Raw genomic sequence first — 7,710 nt, forward strand, 5'->3', positions numbered from 1 at the left:
GCTAGATGCACCCAAGTAGACGTCCATGAGTTTGCCACATGGACATCGTAGACTTTTCCAAGTGCAAGCTCTAGATGTTGCCAAGTAGAAAGCCATTATTCACTAAAGTGTTCATTCTAGAAGTTGCCAAGTGGATACCCTAGACGTTGCCATGTGGACAGCCCAAAGGCACCCAAATATAGACCTGAAAGGTCATGAAGTGAACACTTAATGGATGTGAATTAAATTGAATAAATTTAATAACATCTACGAGAGTAAGTGAAGTGGACAGCTCGAGAGGCTGCCAAGTGGAGTGTCAAAGAGCACCCCAGTGGAGGTCGGAGAGGCTTCCAAGTGGAAACTCAAGAAACGCCCTAGTGGACACCCCTAACACTGCCATAAAGAGATTCGTTGCACCCAAGAGGCTACCAAGTGGATGCTCGAGAGATGCCCTAATGGACACCCTAAGATTGTCATACAAAGAGCCGTCAATGCACCCAAAATGCTACCAAGTGGAGAGTCATCATGCGCCCAACTAAGCAATGAGACGCCTCCAAGTGGAGAGACAAGTGAGCAATGAGATGCCTCAAAGTGGAGAGGCAAAATACGCCCAAGTGGACAAATGAGATGCGCCCAAATGTGTAGACCAGATGCAAGTGGATTAACCCCATGCCTCCATGTGTATGATTTTGATGGATCATAGAGGATGGTGACAAACACTATGTCTTCGCCCGTACTTGCAACTATAAAACTCTGATCTTTGAACTCTTTATTAATATTGGATAATTAAATGGTTTTCACGATGATATTTTTTCTTTGGATCTTCAAGTGACATTGGACCTCCCGAGGACTGATTCCCTGACTTCACCAAATCACCTCCAGTGTCTCTCAATTAGCAATGCTTCTAGATCAATAGAATCAACTGTTGGTCCTGGTGGTGTTACCTGCGCACCATGGTCTGCTACTTTTGCCTTTGTAACTGGATCTGCTCCATTTACATATGCTTCTATGGGCACTGTATCTACTACTACTCCTTTATTTTAATTTTAATGTTATATAGATACACAGAGTTTATTAATGTAGTGGTTCGTTCTTTACATTTTTGTTTAATTATTGTTGAGCCTAGAGGCTCATTTTACATCTCATTGAGCAGAAAAGTTCATTCTACAACTCAATATGAGGCGATGTGATTATATCTTACACTCTAAAAATGTTTACTGGTGAAAAAAATTGATCCCTCTAAACTCATCTTAAATTCGTACTCAAAATAGATCTATATTCATTTAATTCAACTAAGGTTATCTACCAAAATCTTGCCATTGTGATGAGTGTTTGTTGTTCGTCAAACTTGGTGGCGTAAGACTATATAAGCCGAGGATGCTGACACTGTAAAAGCCGGAATGATCTCCAGAAGGTTAGTAGTCTATAGATTGTTCGGTGGTTGACTGTTCACTCAATTATGAATATCTTTTCTCTTCCCTAGAGGGTGTTATAATTATATACGAAATCATTTTTATTTACTTTGGCTTTAATCAACGTGGTCAAGTTTTATGGACCAATAAATTACTTTGAGATTTTCACAGTGATCGATTATATGGTCAGAGAACTAGTTTTATGGACAAAATAGAATTACTTTGAGATTTTCACAGTGGTTGATGATATCGTTATAGAATTTTTTTGGAAAAATTATGTAGATGTTTATTTTGTTTTTTGGGTGGACACTTTACTCTATTAGAAACTAAAAAGAAAATGATTTTAAAATATAAATACTTACATAATTTTTTATTTATTTTTTATTACACTGAATTATTATATTTATATGGATATTGAATAATTAAGAAAAAAATTGGTAGAAATCACATAGAAAAAGTTTTATCAACCTGTTTTAAACCATGTATTGTGATTCATCATTACAATAAAATGAAAAGACAAATCCATTATTATCAAATAAAAAAGGTTAAAATTTATATATTTTTTAAACACAATTTAATTATAGAAATATTTAAATAATTAAAATGTTTATTCAATGATTTTAATTGTAAAGAAATAATCATTTGATTGTTTATTTATCATATTAGTTTTTAAAAAGTAAAACAAATGGTTATCATTTTTCTCTTAACATTAGTGCACTGTGGAGATGATTCTTTGCAAGCAATTGCGTCAAATTAATATTTTCTATGCTAATGCATTGGAAAATCTTAAGTCTTTTTATTTATTTTTGCTGACTAGTGGAATCCGCTGCCACTATAACCGGTATTAGCATATCTCACCCACTGCCACTATAACCGCTAGGAGGAACCCAACTGCCACTATAATCGATATTCGCGTTACACAAGGTCGAATCCCACCGGCTGCCACTATAACCGCTAGGAGGAACCACACAGCCCGCAAGCACGCACAACCCACAAGCACGGGTATTCGCGTTACACAGGGTCGAATCCCACCGGTTGCCACTATAACCGCTAGAAGGAACCCGGCTACCACTATAACCGGTATTCGCATTACACAGGGTTGAATCCCACCTGCTGCCACTATAACTGCTAGGAGGAACCGCACAGCCCGCAAGCACGACCCTCGAGTAAGAGGAGGCTTGAACTCGTGTCCTGCACAACTGCACAAACAACTTAATAGACCGTCCACTAGCCACTAAACCAAACCCTGCGGGCTAAAAAATCTTAAGTCTCTTTATTGATTAATAGATAAATATTAATAAATAATATTTTTAATTTAAAGAAAACATTTCATTTAACTATAAAAATAATCAAATATTTTTTCACAAAATTAACGTGAAATGTCAATTTGTTAAAAATTTAAAAATATGAAGCTCTATATTAGGTTTATTAATCAACTTAATATGAAAATCAAAATCATGGTGTTTGCTTACACTTTAAATGATTTACGACTTGCACTTATAAATGCTTTGCGAGTAAAATTATGTCGTTTGTGAAATTTTATTAAGGTATAAAAGATGTGAAATTAGTAACAATATTATTTCAACTAATTTATAAATAGATTTTTTTTAATGAAATCTTGTTTGGATTTTTATTTTTATTTTAATGAAATTATGTCCAGATATATTTCAGTATAAAAGTATTTTATATATAATTTATTAATAAAATAGTGTATAATTGAATTATAAAGTGATTGTTTTTAAAAATCATAAATTTTATTATTATATAGATAAATTGTATTGTTAGTTTTTGTTATGGGAGGACTATAGCAATTGATTTGTTTATTGATCACTATTAATTTAGTATTGATCAATCCAAGTTATAATATTTAACTTGGAAAAGACAAAAATATTTTTCAATATTATTGAAAGAGAAAATTTCAAACATTTGATTGGACCATAATTGTGAAGGTGTAGCATTGGTGCCATGTGGATAACTGCTTCTTATTTTTTTGTCATGATTTTTGAATGTAGTTGAATTATTTGCTATAATTTTTAAATATTTGTGCAATGATTTTTTATTGTTAAATTTCATAATTAGAATCCTTGAAAATAGTTCATACTCACTTAAATAACCTAATTACCATCTTTTATGGCCCACTATAATTTGAGCAAGTATTTCCATATAAAATGAATAGAAATAAGATGGAAATAAATATATCTACTAGGACTTACTACCTACCATTATTTATGTTTTAGTCAATGCTTTAACATGTAGGAGTAAAAGTGAAAATGTGCCAACTTAGTAGTGGTTACTACTCACCAAATATGGGGGGAAAATTTGTGGTGAAATCTTGATTTGTGTTATTTAAACTAGTTTTTTTTACTGTATATATGGAATCAGCGCCTTGAAAAACCCTGAGGGAGCTTTTATTGTGGAGGGGTTGCCCATCAAACTTGTGATTTCAATGAATTAATGCCAGATTTTAAAGAAATTAGACCAGAAAAATTCCCCGAAAAAGTTTCCAAAAAGTAACACTAAACACAACTCGCTTTATATATCAATTTGCAATTTTCCTAAATGTATAACATCCACTTAATTCTACAACACTTATTATACATTATAATCATATATATGATCTCTATATGATGAGGATATAATCACATAATTTATTTTTTCCATCTATAAAAGTGTAAATAGTATTAAACTACAAATATAAGATTATATAATAACCTTATGTAGTTTTTACAACCCATCAAAAGTAATAACTAAAAATATAAAATCATTGGGATAATAATTATAAAAATAATAATTATAAACAAAATAAAATATTTTAACAATAAAATAAAATTAATTTAACAATATAATTTATATTATGATGAATCATCCACTTATTCCCCACACAGATATGAAATGCCTAACTACTCAGCAAGGGAATGAAATAATACACATAAATTTTTAAGTTATGAGTTTATTAATCATAATCATAATTAAAAGTAAAATGATATTTCATATATTAGTAAACATAATAATATGCATGAATTAATACACTTAAAATTTAACATAATATATGCATTTGTAAGAAAATCTTCTTTAAATAGGTTATTCTTTTGTTATGATGTTTGTGTTTATGTTTCAAATAAATAAGTTAGATAATAAAATTATATATAATATAATATATTATATTATAAGTTTTGTAATCCAAAATCAAATATGAACCAAAGTAGTGCATATCCTAATAAAGGGATTAGGGCATTTTAAATAAAAAGAATATACATATTGTATGCAATGGTGTATTAATGTAAGGATTTTTTTATTTTAAGGATATAATGGTGTTAATCAATTTTTTTTAAAATGTATTGAATTAATATACAAAATTTGTAAAAATACTTTTACATTACAATAATGTGTTTTTTATAATTCCATAATTTTTTTAATTTAATTATTAAATCAGTGAATTGACATAAACATATGAAAAATTAAATAAAAAAACAAAAATCAAAGTTCACATAATTATACACAAATTATATAAAAGAAACATTTATATCGAAAAACATCACTTTCATACCATTTATATTTTAACATCATGTTCAAATTCATCATAAAAATAAGTGAAATACTCCCTCCAAGATAAAGATGGGTGTTTTTCCATTCTTACATTTTCAAACATCAGGAGACACCATTTTAGCTAGCACCACATGATTTTTATGTGCATATTTTTATTGCAAAAGGGCAAATATATCATGCATGCAATGTGCAAGAAAAACAAAGAAAAGAAGTGTTAAAGAGGATGATTAAGAAGAAGGTTTTATAAGGAAGAAGATGATGTTTGTTGAGTTTATTCGTAGAGAAATGAGCATAATTAGAGTGATAAGTAATGTGTTTTATGTGTATTACTGTAAAGTAGTGTACTATATAGGTGGATGTAAAGTAGTGTACTGCATGGGTGGATGAGGTTTATAAAAATCTGTAAAGTAGAGAATAAGATTTAAAATGAGAATTATTTGAAAAGTTTACTATGTAATTTTTTATCATAAGTTTTTTAGTAATTTCAAGTTGTATAATTAAATATGTAACAATGTTTATTAAGAAAAAAATTTACACTTCATAATATATATATATACATATATATATATATATATATTATAATTCAATATATATATATGTTTGTTTGTTAGATTAATTGAATTAACTTTTTTCTATATTATTGCTCTTAATGATATCAATCCTGATCCATACAAATGATGGATTATTTTACAAGACCAACAAGGAAGAGGATACCCTTATTTCGGAAGAGCTCATTACATGGATACAATATAGTAGACGTATAAATGTTCAATTTTTGCAGCGTTGCATTTGTTTAGTGTTTGATTGGCATATTGTCAAACTTATGGCAGTAAAGAAGCAAGTTGTGAGTTGGTTTTTTCGACAGTGATGTGAGTTGGTTTTTCGATGGTGATGTGCAAAGGAATAATTGTGGTTATGGCTTTTGGTTAGTCATATCTAAAGAATTGGAATATAGGATTCACTGGAATGTGGGTAGCGGCACAAATACTAGAGCAGAAGAAATAGTCTTATAGGGTTTATTATGGTTCACAAACTTCCTCAATATTCCAGATATTCATATTTTTGTGGATTCCAAGATTATCACTGATCATATAAATGGATGTGGAAATATCAATCAACCAAGGCTCATCGGCTGGTTATGGAGAATTGATAAGCTATGGACACAGTCAGGAACTCTACAATTAAACATATAGGCAGAGAACACAATCAACTAGCTGATGAGATTTCTAAAAAGGGACTTCAAGAAAATCTGAGTGATATGCACCTTAAAATAATTTTGGAAGACAATGTTCTAGATGTTAAGGAATTTCCATTCCCTCATATCGTTTTTGTATAATTTTCTGTATTTTTTTTTCCTAAAACTATTGGCCACATAATCAATATATTGACGTTTAAATATAAAAAATATAGATGGTAATATAATAATACTTCGTTTATCCACATTTACCACATTGCTGGATAAATTACTTCTTTTGATCCCCTTCCTATGATGTATATAGCATTGTCTCGTTTATTTCGGATTGGGGAGCATACTTGTTTCCCCACTTACAACTATGTTGATAAAGATGGATGAAGTCTATATTTGTATATCATCCAATATGAGAATAATGTCCCGTGGTTTACTAAGAATAATGACGAGGAAAAGGGCAACGCATTTTCTCGTGACTCGGGTGATTTCTGTAAAATGCGATACTCTTAAAGTAAGACGCGTCGCTGGGACGTTGCAGTGCACTGTCGTGACCTGTACTCCGCCTGCAAGATTCTTCTCGTCTTTGAAAGACGCGGCCATTGGAAAGGGAGGCAGCCAGGCGTTCCTTCTTCGGGTGGCGTTGCAGTGGGACGTGGAGACTGAGAATCTGCATGCACTGCAACTGTTCCTCTCTTCCTCCTCTTCGTGTTGCGCTGGTCGCTCTCCTCCCTTCCCTCACCATCCATAAATACAAAGTTAATACCCACGAACTCTTCATACATTCTCAGTTGTATTCCATCAGTGAAATTAACAAAGAAGAGGAAAAAGAAGAGGAATGGGTGTCTTCTCCTCTCCAATGTCGACGCTGAAATGGGTGACTTTATTCGCGGCCCTTCTGCTTCTCCTTGAGTGGGGCACCCCCACTGTTGATGCGCATGAAGACATCGTCATGGATGGAGAGGTGGTGCAACAGCAAGGACGGTCGTGCGACCCGCAGAGATTGTCTGCTTGCCGGGACTACTTGCAGCGCCGGAGAGAACAGCCATCGGAAAGATGTTGCGAGGAATTGCAAAGAATGTCTCCACACTGCCGATGCCGAGCCATAGAGCAAGCACTAGATCAATCTCAATCGTATGATTCATCGACGGAAGAGATTTTCAAGAATTCCGATGGTGCACCACTTAATCAACGCCGCGGACGCCGCGGCGAAGGGCGCGGAAGGGAAGAAGAAGAAGAGGCGGCGGTGGAGAGAGCCGAAGAGCTTCCTGATAGATGCAACGTCCGCGAGTCACCCCACCGCTGCGATATTCGACGCCACTCTCGTAAGTCACTCCAACAGCGTTACCAATTATGGACGAACAATAATTGATTCTCATACTTTATCGGCAAGTCTTTCTGTAAGTTCTTCCATGTTACAGATAATGACTTATTTTTGTTTTGATTGGGGTGTGCGCAGGCTATTCCATTAGCGCCTGAGCGACTGACTATCACGTCTAGGCATGTAAATAAAAATGTTGTTCGCACTCCAGCTACGCAAGTACTGGGTTTTGTAGGAGCTTATAGGCTCTACAACATAGCCGGCGC

At 33.1% G+C, this 7,710-nt stretch overlaps 1 pseudogene; it reads left to right on the forward strand.

The window, feature by feature from the left end:
• The first annotated feature begins 6,919 nt into the window (after window positions 1–6,919).
• On the forward strand, window positions 6,920–7,495 carry LOC149202201 (2S albumin seed storage protein PINP1 pseudogene; annotated as a pseudogene).
• Window positions 7,496–7,710: the final 215 nt, after the last annotated feature.

This window comes from Pinus tabuliformis, chromosome 2_1 (genome assembly GCF_031772625.1).
Source record: "Pinus tabuliformis cultivar Carrire ecotype Pingquan chromosome 2_1, CPIR1, whole genome shotgun sequence".
Classification (NCBI taxonomy): Eukaryota; Viridiplantae; Streptophyta; class Pinopsida; order Pinales; family Pinaceae; genus Pinus; species Pinus tabuliformis.